Here is a 13,596-nt window from a genome sequence, read left to right as displayed (position 1 = left end):
TATACCATCATAATCATCATGATACACCAGGGGCACAGAGACTGTGGTATCTTCTTATATTCGTTATCTATGGCCTCCTCCCTTGTAAAATCCACTTTTAAAATTATGCTAATGAACCAGAAGGACTCCTGGGGGTGTTTCCAGAGCCCCTCTGTGCTGTAGCTTCACAGGCTGTTACACTGTCTCCCCCTACTTCCTCAGCACTTCTTCCATCTGCCTGATGTTATCTCAAACAGTGGATGGGGGGGGAAGTGCTCCTGTACAGTGTAACAGCCTGTGAAGCTACAACACCAAGGGCTCTCTTAACGCCCCCAGGAGCCCTTTTGGCTCTTTAGCATAATAATTAAAGTGGATTTTAGAAAAAAGGAGGCCATGGATAACAAATATAAGACTATTATCCCAATCCCGGTGCCTGGATCTATGAGCAATGTCCCACTGATTGCAGATTTCCTTTCAATCTCACATAAAATCAGACCCCAGACCCGATCCCAGTTCAGACCCCAGTCTTAATATCAGACTTCAGAACAGATCTTTATCTTATACCTGAACCTATATATATATATACAATATTTAAATCCCTGTATAAAGTAAAACCTTTCTATTCATTTCAGACCCAGAACCTTATATCACTAACAGACCCCAGACCCTGGTCAGACCAGATTGTTACCCTCTGGGTCCTGTTACATCACTTGCAACTTTTGTGACCCATAAAAAAGTTTTTGCCCTTTACAATCCTCCATAAGTAGTTGCGGCTCCTTTACCAGGGGCTTTTTCTACGCCTGGAGATCCTAGATGTCACTTGTTGCTTGCAGATGTTTTCGTCCCTTGCAGCACATCCCCCTCCTCCGGGAGCCGGTCAGGATGCCAGCGGAAAACCGGACAAACAATCTGCTTCCTGGACTAAGCGGCTGCACTGGACTCACTACTTAAAGGGACCCCACTATACAATAGACATGGGTGGTCCACATGCCCGGTGCCCTCCAGGTGCCCATCCAAGGGGTCACTAAAGTCGTGCCATCTGGGAGCCCATCCAAGGGGTCACTACAGTTGTGCCCTCCGGGTGCCCATCCAAGGGGTCACTACAGTCATGCCCTCCGGGTGCCCATCCAAGGGGTCACTACAGTCATGCCCTCCGGGTGCCCATCCAAGGGGTCACTACAGTTGTGTTCTCCAGGTGCCCATCCAAGGGGTCACTACAGTCGTGCCATCCGGGTACCCATCCAAGGGGTCACTACAGTCGTGCCATCTAGGTGCACATCCAAGGGGTCACTACAGTTGTGCCCTCCGGGTGCCCATCCAAGGGGTCACTACAGTTGTGCCCTCCGGGTGCCCATCCAAGGGGTCACTACAGTCATGCCCTCCGGGTGCCCATCCAAGGGGTCACTACAGTCGTGCCATCCGGGTGCACTTCCAAGGGGTCACTACAGTTGTGTTCTCCGGGTGCCCATCCAAGGGGTCACTACAGTCGTGCCATCCGGGTGCCCATCCAAGGGGTCACTACAGTTGTGCCCTCCGGGTGCCCATCCAAGGGGTCACTACAGTTGTGCCCTCCAGGTGCCCATCCAAGGGGTCACTACAGTCAGTTCTGCCTGATGGAGGGGGCTCATTCCATGATTTTGTCTTCTGGGTGGAGGGGGATGTCCACTAATGCTTCCTAGATCTGCACCTACAAGCATATTCACACTACACCTGATAGTGGGGGAGGCTGAGACGCAGCGCAGACCTGCTGTACTTGTGCCAGGTTGTAGCTCCAGCTGCAGGGGATTAGTCCTCCTATCAGTCTCCCACTCACTAGCTAATAACATGCATATTACAAAGTGCTGGGGCACCAGATAGGGTTAAAGTATTAAGGTTGCAGCTTAAGAGAACATTATATTGCAGCAGGACTGTGAAATATAGATTTATATTCCAGGATTGTAGCTTCTCTAAGTGCACTGGGGATGTGTCCTCACACTGCTGTGCTCTGTGCTGTCTGCAGAGAGTTTCAGAGTATTGTTCCTTGAGAGATGTGTAATCACAATTCATGTTGTTAGTAGCAGCAGGACTTTGAATTATGGATTTATATTCCAGGATTGTAGCTTCTCCAAGTGCACTGGAGGTCACGAGATGTGTGATCATACCCTAGTAGTGTATGTTGTCAATAGCAGCAGGACTGTGAAATGGATTTATATTCCAGCATTGTAGCTTTTCTAAGTGCACTGGGGAGGAGTCCTCATACTGCTGTGCTCTTAGTTCCCTGCAGCCAGTGTACGGTATTGTCCCTGGAGATATTTATACTCATACAATTGTGTATGTTGTTACTAGCAGCAGGACTGTGAAATATGGATTTATAATCCAGAATTGTTCTTTGTCTAAGTGTTTGTCCTCACACTGATGTACTCTTAGTTTTCTGTTGTCAGCATCAGGTATTGTCCCTGGAGAAATTTGAGAATTTAGTTAGTAGCAGCAGGACTGTGAAATATGGATCTCTATTGCAGGATTCTAGCTTCTCTAAGTGCCTTGCGGGTGTGTCCTCACACTGCTGTGCTCTTAGATCCCTTCAGCCAATGTAAGATTTTGTCCCTGGTGATATGTATAATTAAACCTTTGTGTATGTTGTTAGTAGCAGCAGTTCTATGAAAACTGCATTTATTGTAGCTTCTCCGAGTGCACTGGGGGCTGTGTCCTCACACTGCTTTGCTCTGTGCTTCCTGCTTCCAAAGCCTTGTTCAGAAGTAAGCTGAAATACTAGCTACTGGGTTGGCACCAGCACTGGGCATACCCAGGCAAGTGCCCGGGCCCCGGGCTGCTGGGGGTGGGGGGCACATAAGGCTTTACATAAGGAATCCATGGGGGTGAGGGGGCTGTTTGGGATGTTTGTGGCTGTTTGTTTTTAATAAATTAAAAGAGAAAAATAATAAATAAATTATGTTTCACAGACAGAAAAAAAACACAAAAAGATTTAAAAAAATCCAGCCATGTCAGCGCAGAAATATTAATTAATGAAAAAAAAAATGATTTGAAACCAGCAGGTCCCTAAGGAGTTAATTTATGGAGCTCTCAATCACAAAGAATGGGGGATTGTGCGGAAGTCTAATAGTGGCTCAAATCTCATGGAAAATCCACTATAATAAATAACTCATAACAGCAAATCCATTCTGCGGGACTAGTAATGCAGAGCCATTTAAAGGGATTGTCCTTTTGTCATTCACCCTTTTAGAGGATTTGATTATTTAGGGGGGAAAGTGACAAAAAGTGACACAACTACTACGTAACTCCTGTAATAGTCAATGGGTAGAGCACAGGGTCACCAGTTTGGTTCGCCATGAGGCTAATCCAAGGGGTATGATCTGAGTGACCCGATCAGTTTTTACTCTTTATTCCAGGTACGGGATGAAAACTTTCCCGCAACGGGAAGACAAGTCCACTGATCCTGATGGGTCAGGAGATTCTGCAGTGAAGCACCAGGGGGGCTAAACAAGGAATAGGTACAGACAGTCTAAGGTCAGGGCATGCAAGAATTATATAGAGAATAGTCATAGGTCAGAGCAGGCAGAGAATAGTCACAGACAGGCCAATGTCAGGGCAGGCAGATTTCAGGCAGAAAATAGTTACAGGCAGGTGGATGGTCAGTGATGGCAGACAATAGTCTATTAGACAACAGGCTAAGGTCAGGGCAGGATAGAATCATATAATGAATAGTTATAGATCAGAGCAAGCAGAGAATAGTCACATATAGGGTAAGGTCAGGACAGGCTTTGGTCAGACAGAGAATAGGCACTGACTGGCCAATGTCAGGGGAGATTTAAGTCAAAGAATAGTTACAGACAGGTGGATGGTCAGCGAGGGCAGAGAATAGTCACAGACAGGCCAAGGTCAGTGCATGTGGAGGTAAGGCAGAGAATCGTCACAGATGAGCTGAGGTCAGTGCATGTGAAGGTAAGCAGGGAATATTTACAGAGAGGCCAAGGTTAGGGCAGGGAGAGAATAGTCCCAGATAAACGGAGGTCCCTGCAAGAGGAAGTCAGGCAGAGAATAGTTACAGATAAGCCAAGGTCAGGGTAGGGAGGGTCTCAGAGAGTCCAAGGTCAGTGCAGATGATGGTCAGGCCAGAGGATAATCAGGGACAAGCTGAGGTCAGTGCAGCGAGAGGTCAGGCCGAGAATAGTCAAAGACAAGAAGAGGTCAATGCAGGGAGAGGTCAGGCAGAGAATAGTCAAAGACAAGCTAAGGTCAGTGCAGGGAGAGGTCAGGCAGAGAATAGTCAAAGACAAGAAGAGGTCAGTGCAGGGAGAGGTCAGGCAGAGAAAAGTCAAATACAAGCTAAGGTCAGCACAGGGAGAGGTCAGGCAGAGAATAGTCAAAGACAAGCTAAGGTCAGCGCAGTGAGAGGTCAGGCAGAGAATAGTCAAAGACAAGAAGAGGTCAGTGCAGGGAGAGGTCAGGCAGAGAAAAGTCAAATACAAGCTAAGGTCAGCACAGGGAGAGGTCAGGCAGAGAATAGTCAAAGACAAGCTAAGGTCAGCGCAGTGAGAGGTCAGGCAGAGAATAGTCAAAGACAAGAAGAGGTCAGTGCAGGGAGAGGTCAGGCAGAGAAAAGTCAAATACAAGCTAAGGTCAGCACAGGGAGAGGTCAGGCAGAGAATAGTCAAAGACAAGCTAAGGTCAGCGCAGTGAGCGGTCAGTCAGAAAATAGTTCCAGACTGGCTAGGTAAGTGCAGGAAGAGAATAGTCAAAGACAGAACAAGGTCAGGTGTAGGATAGTTACAGATAGGATGAGGTCAGTGCAGGTGGACCTCAGAGAGAATGTGGGCAAAAGCCAAAGGTCAAGGTCTGAAGCTCTTCAAAGTCAGGTCAAACATAGCAATCACCAACAATCGTTCACATTCCAGTGGGTGACGTTACCACCATGGGTGAGCAGGCATGTGCAGGGCACTGGCCCTATAAATCACAGAGCGGTGGCCCTTCAGGAGCAGAATGATGCATAAACAGACTCCAGCTGATGCCGGCAGGAAGAAGGCGAAGTGGCTGCAATGGACGGTGAGTAACCCTGCAATCATGGCCACCACAGGAGGGGGTGTAGGCAACTGCGCGCTGCAAGGATAATAACTTCCCATATTACCCAATCTTCCTGCCACTTTGAGAAAAAAAATTCTGTGCAATCAAAGCTCGGGGGCATTCACAGCACAGGAGAAGCTGTAAAACACCACAGTGAGCTCCCCCTAGTGGTGTCTGCAGGAGGATACATTTCTTTCATTTACTGTATGAAGATTCAATGATATAAAGTTCAATGTTAATAAAATTTTAATAAAAATTAATGGACTTCATAGGAATGGGGGGGGGCATTCATAGCCTTCAATTCAAGACATCTATACATGTCTACAACCAACGCTATGAATGCAATCCATGGGAACCCCCAATTCATTATCCCTCATCTCATCAACCCCGGAGCCCCTTTCTACTACTGTGGTGCTCGAGCCTCTGACCCCCTGCACTAAGACTCAGATTCCAAACAGATTCCTCAACTATGTGATTTCACAACTCTGGAAAATATTTCTCCTCGTTGCAGTTACGTGCGGCCAATGACACCAGGCGTGATTGTTACAGCCAAAGAGATTAGAGAGCAGATGTTCCTGAGATCAACATAACACCCCCGAAACTTCACTATATGATGTAAAACACTGAAAAACATAAACCAGACCGTTATATGATGAATGGAGGGAGTCGTTATATAACATATTACATGGATAGATGAAATAGATAAAAATACTAAGCCATTAACATCGTATAAAGTCTGGAATAACTACTATTATAATGCACCCCAACCCCATGCACGAAAATATAACTACTACAATACTGCCCCCTATGTAGAAGAATATAACTACTATAATACTGCCTCCTGTGTACAAGAGTATAACTACTATAATACTGCCTCCTATGTACAGGAATATAACTACTATAATACTGCCCCCTATGTACAGGAATATAACTACTATAATACTGCCCCCTATGTACAAGAATATAACTACTATAATACTGCCCCCTATGTACAGGAATATAACTACTATAATACTGCCCCCTATGTACAAGAATATAACTACTATAATACTGCCCCCTATGTACAGGAATATAACTACTATAATACCGCCCCCTATGTACAGGAATATAACTACTATAATACTGCCCCTATGTACAAGAATATAACTACTATAATACTGCCCCCTATGTACAAGAATATAACTACTATAATACTGCCCCCTATGTACAGGAATATAACTACTATAATACTGCCCTCTATGTACAAGAATATAACTACTATAATACTGCCCCCTATGTACAGGAATATAACTACTATAATACTGCCCCCTATGTACAAGACTATAACTACTATAATACTGCCCCCTATGTACAAGATTATAACTACTATAATACTGCCCCCTATGTACAGGAATATAACTACTATAATACTGCTCCCTATGTACAAGAATATAACTACTATAATACTGCCCCCTATGTACAAGAATATAACTACTATAATACAACCCCTATGTACAAGAATATAAGTTAACTACTATAATACTGCCCCTATGTACAGGAATATAACTACTATAATACTGCCCCCTATGTACAAGAATATAACTACTATAATACTGCCCCCTATGTACAAGAATATAACTACTATAATACTGCCCCCTATGTACAAGAATATAACTACTATAATACTGTCCCCTATGTACAAGAATATAACTACTATAATACTGCCCCCTATGTACAAGAATATAACTACTATAATACTGCCCCCTATGTACAAGAATATAACTACTATAATACTGCCCCCTAGGTACAAGAATATAACTACTATAATACTGCCTCCTATGTACAAGAATATAACTACTATAATACTGCCCCCTATGTACAAGAATATAACTACTATAATACTGCCCCCTATGTACAAGAATATAACTACTATAATACTGCCCCCTATGTACAGGAATATAACTACTATAATACTGCCCCCTATGTACAAGAATATAACTACTATAATACTGCCCCCTATGTACAGGAATATAACTACTATAATACTGCCCCCTATGTACAAGAATATAACTACTATAATACTGCCCCCTATGTACAAGAATATAACTACTATAATACTGCCCCCTATGTACAGGAATATAACTACTATAATACTGCCCCCCATGTACAAGAATATAACTACTATAATACTGCCCCCTATGTACAGGAATATAACTACTATAATACTGCATGCACATGTATGTAAGAATTGTCCACATCACAACCGTGTCGTGGCTGTACTATTCTTCACACATCTCGTCACTGGGGGGGGGGGGCTTGCGCCGGTGCTCAGTCGGACTATGCCCCACATTTATCATCCAAATTCCGACAACATTGTGTCGCACACCCTTTGTTAAAGTTGCAACAAAAGTGTTGCACTCTGTCGGGGCAGTGCTGGGAGGACCAGATTCATGAAGTGAATTGTGCGCCACAATTCCGGAATCTGGCGCCCCCTGCACACTACACAGGACAATGCACATAGCACAGACTGCGCTGTTCTTAGTAAATGTGTGACGCAGAGTCGCAGTAATAAATGTGGCGCACGGTCGGACTCTGCACCGGACGCCCCTTTCTGTGACACTTTATAAATACATGTACTCGCAGTCTGCACCTTCCTTCTTGTGCAAAATCAGACAACAGGCGCAAACAAAATGTAGACAAAAAATATTGATATAAACACATCAATTCATCTCTATATTTATACACCAAAAATAATTACAATGTTCTATGTGATTATTCTATATAAACATTTATTCCATTCACTTCTAGACTGTCAAGAAGGAGTTAATCGTCTATAAAACGCGTTTAAAGCTTTTTATCGGTAATATTGTGCACATGCGGTTGTGATAAGTTATTAACATTTCATCATCATATCCAGACAGAAGCTAAACCGCAGCCGGTACCGCAGGTCGCCGCTTCATTGATCCGCGTTAATCAAGTAGACCTGTTAATCGGGACTCCTCCCCATTGTTTTGCATAAAGGAATCCTATTGGTTGCCTATGTTGTCCATCATGCTCCAAGAACATGGAGCTCCAGGCTGATTGGTTGGGCGCAGGGGCTCTGGTGATTGGTTTGTGTAAAGGTCCTGGAGAGGGATGGAGAACGGAATGCGGGGCCCCGGGGAGAGGTCCTGACAGCGCGGCCAGGAGGGGCCACAGGAAGCCCAGAGGACGGAGGCCTGATGGAGTCATGTGCTGCACTCGAGCTGTGAGGCTGAATTCTCTCTGCAGCTCAGCACCGCGGCTCGTTGGTCTAGGGGTATGATTCTCGCTTAGGGTGCGAGAGGTCCCGGGTTCAAATCCCGGACGAGCCCAATTTTTTTTTTTTTTTTTTTTAATTTTATATCTTTGTTTTTATTCTCTATTACTTATATAATATGCAAAATGCAAATAGAATGTAAAATTTGGTATTTTTATGGTCCTAATAAAGAGATGTTCCATATTGACTTACACTTTAACCCCTTAACGACCAGGCACGTTTTTCTTTTTGAGTTTTCATTTTCCCCCTCCCCATCTTCAAAAATCTAAAACTTTTTTATTATTTTTCCATGTGAGGGCTTTTTTTTGCATAACATATTGCACTTCATAGTGATTAATATGAAGTATTATATGAAGTAGTGATAAATAGTATTTAATATTCCACATCGTGTACAGGGAAGGGGGTTAAATTTCCAAATGCAGTGAAATTGTTGAAAAAATGCATTTGCTGCATTTTCTCGTGGGCTTGGATTTTTTGGGCTTTTACCGTGCGCCCCAAAAGACAGGTCTACTTTATTCTTTGGGTTGGTACGATCACGAAGGTAACGCATTTACATAGGTTTTATAATGTTTTCATGCATTTACAAAAATTAAAACCTCATCTACTAAAAAAAAAATTCTTCATTTCACCATGTTCCGTCACTAGTAATTTTTCCGTACTTTGGTGCACGTAGCTGTGTGTGGTGTCATTTTTTACGACTTTTGATGACATTTACAATGTTATCATTGTGAGGTCTATACAGTCTTTTGATCACTGTTGTATTACATTTTTTATATGTTGCAAAATGGCAAAAAAGTGTCATTTTCCTTGACAACGTTAAACGCCAGTAATAACCGTTATTATATTTTGATAGATGGGACATTTCTGGAAGCAGTGATACCAAACATGTTTATGATTTTTACTGTATGTTTATATCAGTTCAAGTGATTTGAAATTGTAGTTTTTTAAAAAATGTATTTTATTTTACTATTTTTCAGGCCCCTTAGGTTACTTTCACCCTAGGTTGTCTGATTGATCCCATCATCTACTGCCATACTACAGTACAGCAGTATATGGGGAATTTACTACTCATTTATTACAATGTGCCACTGACACATTGTTACAAGTATCCGGAAATCATACAAATTACGATTTGCACATTGTAATGAATGAGGAGGAAAATCCCCATATACTGCCATACTGTAGTATGGCAGAATATGATAGGATTGATCAGACAACCTAGGGTTAAAGTACCCCACGGAGTCTGAAAAATAGTAAATGTAAAAAAATAAAAAAAAATTATTATAAAAAACCCTAAAAATTCTAATCACCCCCCTTTCCCTAGAACTGATGTAAATATAAATAAACAGTAAAAATCATAAACACATTAGGTATCGCCGCGTCCGAAAATGCCCGATCTATCAAAAAATAATAACCGTTTTTCACTGCATTTAACCCTGTAACGGAAAATAGCGCCCAAAGTCGAAAATGGCACTTTTTTGCCATTTTTTTAAAAAATATTAAAAAATCAATAAAAAGTGATCAAAAGGTCGTACAGTCCGAAAAATCGTAGCGTTGAAAATGTCATCAAAAGATACCACACACAGCTCCGTACACCAAAGTTATTAGCGCCAGAAACCTATGCAAGTTTGGTATCTCCGTGATCGCTCCGACCCAAAGAATAAAGTAGACATGTCATTTGGGGCGCACAGGGAAAGCTGTAAAATCCAAGCCCACAAGAAAACGGCGCAAATGTGTTTTTTCAACTATTTCACTGCATTTTGAATTTTTTTCCCGCTTCCCAATACACGGCCTGGAATATTAAATACCGTCACTATGAAGTGCAATTTGTTACGCAGAAAACAAGCCCTTGCACGGCTTTATAGACTTTTGATTGCGGGAAGTGAAAAATAAAAATGAAAAAACAAAAAAGAGCGAGGTCCTTAAAGGGTTAAGACATGGGATTGTTTTTTCTTTCTTTTGCGATGTAACATGTTGCAGCGTTCGTTACTTTTATTCTCTGGCTTAGAACCGTTACCGGATAATTGATTTGTCATTTTTTAAATTGCATTTTTCATTTGTGTTTTAACATTTAGATTTTCCATTCAGTACCGAGGCGCAGGATGGACGATGCGATGGATGCGCTGGGATCAGGCGGATTACGGATCTTTACTTCTATTGAAGTCCGTGAAACACAGACGTGAAACAAGTAGCAGCGCTCGCTCCAATAGTTTTTTCCAATGGATTGTGAGTCTGTGGAGAAAAATGGGCGTGCAAATTGTCTCATAGTGTGACATTTATCAGGGCCTGTGCGACAGTTTTTTGCCATACAAGCCCTGAAATAATCGCACTTGGGGCTCATAGAGACGGGCGTTTTGAGGTCCATATGCTATCCGTTTTTTTTTGTTTTTTTTTTTTGCATACGGCATACTGACCCATTGATTTCTATGGGTCTGTTCACACGTGTGTTTTTTTTTTTCACAGAAAGTGAGAAAAAAAACAGAGTGAACACGGACATTATACAATTTTTGTGGATGTGCAGCGGACACGCCCCCTTCTATATGAGCCCTCATTAGCAAACCAGTAATTGCAATTATTTTTGCCTTTACGCCACCTCCATGCCTATTGGGTATGAATGGGCGCCGTGGCCGGCCAGGACGTTCCTCCTCTCTATAGCCTGGGAACTTTCATAACTGAAAATTTGCAGGTTACAGCGCAATTTTCTGCTATTCATGGCCTGGCGTGGAATTGTACGACATAGAAAGCTGCTCTGCTAGATACATCCGGAGGCCGGAGCTGCTGGTGCATGACTATAAAGGGTCAGTATGATTTGCATGGAAATCACGGATGGCACGGATACTGACGGAAAAAAAAGCAAATGTGTGAATGAGCCCTAATTTTATTTTTCGGAGGTGGAATGAACAAAAAACAGCAAATGTATGACATGTTTTTATTTTTTTATGGTGTTACAGTTCAGAATAATAAAACAAGTTTTACACAAGTTTGTGCCAATGTTTTCCCACCTTAAAATAAAAAACGATTTTACACGTTATTTACACGGACGCGGAATGAAGATTTATAACAGAAGGAAGTAAATGGGTTCTCTGTGTCCACCAATGGGCTCATTCTTACCTTATGTTAGTTTTGGTGTCACAGATGTGTGTTTGTACAGCAGGAGTGGCCTAATAGACCCCGCTTTAGACGCGGGCACCTATGGCCGCTCAGCCTCCCCCCACTATTATGGATGGAAGGGGCTGATTTATGTAGGGAGTCAATATGGAACGGTCAGCAGAAGTCTTATGGTGTAAGTGTACGTAAGGGTGTGGGAAGGGGCAAAGAAAACCTATCAGGGAGATTTAGGACACTAAATCACAGACAGGTCCTCATGGAATGGTGGTTTAGTTTCCGAAATCGCCCTGTATGAGTTTATACTCGCCTCCTTCTTTGTTCTCTTCGGCGCCTGCACGTTGCGGCAAGTGAAACCGAAGTAGCACACCCCATCTTCACCGTGCAAGCACCTTAGGTATGGGCACATGTGCAGCGAAGCCAGGGTATTATCCCGGCTGTACCGAAACAACGCCAGAGGAGGCGCCGGGATATTCCACGTCCAGGTGAGTATAAACATTTGTTTTTTAGAACGGTGCGAATAGCCGTCCCTTGTACAGGTTCTTAAGGACCTGCAGTTGGTTTAGGGTCCTAAATCATCCTAACAGGTTCTCTTTAAACATTGATCCCATTATATATCATGTCTGAGCGCTGGTCAGAGATGGAAACACCCATTGCTGTGTACTAGACAGTAATGCAGGGGATGGTAGAGGTAGTGAATGACCCCCGTTTTATTACAGTTTGATAATGTTTATTACATTGATACATATACAAGGAAAACCCCTTTAAGAAGCGTCAGGCTGGTGATGGTCGGTGACTACTTCTGTGACCTCTGTCAATACTACTTGTCACACACTTGTTTTATTCACAGGTTCTTCTACATTACACACAACACAACACAGAAGCCTCCGGTCAGTGACTACTTCATGGAGCTCCAGCACAGCCCGGAGCAGCGGCAGGTCATCAGCAGCCAATAGAATCAGCGCTCTGAGGAGAGGTGTCATATCATTGGCGCTGAGCGCTGTCTGTCACGCTCGGAGGAAGTTGAGTCTGATTGGCTGACTCCGAACAAAGCGGCAGTTGATTGGTTGAGGCAAGATTGTGTGACTAGCACGGTCATAGCATAGTGACTGAGCGTAGGGAGAGTGCAGGAGAGACGCTGCGCTGCGGCGATGTCCTGCGTAACACAATGGCAGAGGCCGGGGGGAGTGTGCGCAGGCTTGGTATTCACTATACAGTTACGTCAATCTGTCTGTACGCCGGCTCGTTGGTCTAGGGGTATGATTCTCGCTTAGGGTGCGAGAGGTCCCGGGTTCAAATCCCGGACGAGCCCAATTTTTGTGACTTCACTATAATTCACGGAAGGGGTTAAAAAAAAAAAGTTTTCAGACAAAACTAATTAGGGGCTTCAGTATAATGGAAAAAAAACCAGTGACATGTACTTCCACTTCTTGCTGTGGAGTGAATAGTGACAAAGTGTGAACATGCCCTTTAAATCATCATTTAACATCATTTATTTCAGCTTTATGGGTTTATCATTTTTTTTAATATTCTGTTTATTATGTTTCTGCACAGACAATGGTGTCCTGCCCCTTTAAGAAAGACAGTCCATCTGGAATAGTAATATGGGGGCAGCGCAGCTGCTGGGAGCCCCCCGGTTCTTCGCTCTGGGCTGTTGGGTCAGCGCCTGGTTATGTGCCGGGGGCTTTCAGTGGCCAAAAAATGAGAGAAGCCAAAATTTCAGCCTTTGAAGACAAAAACATCACTTATTTTCCTGCCAATTTAATGACAAAAGATACAAAGAAAACCCCAAAAAACGCCCCCTCCCCCCAACAAAATGGAAAAACAAGTCCCACATATATGTTGTTATAATAGTGGTGACCTGTAGTATGACTGTAGTATAGTATGTAATCTGTAGTATGACTGTAGTATAGTATGTAATCTGTAGTATAGTATGTGACCTGTAGTATAGTATGTGACCTGTAGTATGACATTCATGTATATATGTAACCTGTTGTATAACGGTAGTATAGTATGTAATCTGTAGTATAATTATAGTATATGTGACCTGTAGTATGACTGTAGTATAATATGTGACCTGTAGTATGACTGTAGTATAGTATGTAATCTTTAGTATAGTATGTGACCTGTAGTATAGTATGTGACCTGTAGTATAGTATGTGACCTGCAAGTATGAC

At 43.0% G+C, this 13,596-nt stretch overlaps 2 non-coding genes across 2 annotated transcripts; both read left to right on the top strand.

Annotated features, from left to right (window-relative positions):
* The first annotated feature begins 8,297 nt into the window (after positions 1-8,297).
* TRNAP-AGG (transfer RNA proline (anticodon AGG)) lies at positions 8,298-8,369 on the top strand. Its single transcript has one exon. It is a non-coding gene; the product is annotated as a tRNA-Pro (tRNA).
* Positions 8,370-12,659: 4,290 nt separating this feature from the next.
* TRNAP-AGG (transfer RNA proline (anticodon AGG)) lies at positions 12,660-12,731 on the top strand. The gene has a single exon. It is a non-coding gene; the product is annotated as a tRNA-Pro (tRNA).
* The last annotated feature ends 865 nt before the right edge of the window (positions 12,732-13,596 follow it).

Source organism: Engystomops pustulosus, chromosome 2 (assembly GCF_040894005.1).
Source record: "Engystomops pustulosus chromosome 2, aEngPut4.maternal, whole genome shotgun sequence".
In the NCBI taxonomy this organism is placed as follows: Eukaryota; Metazoa; Chordata; class Amphibia; order Anura; family Leptodactylidae; genus Engystomops; species Engystomops pustulosus.
This window is presented reverse-complemented; position numbering and strand designations above follow the sequence as displayed.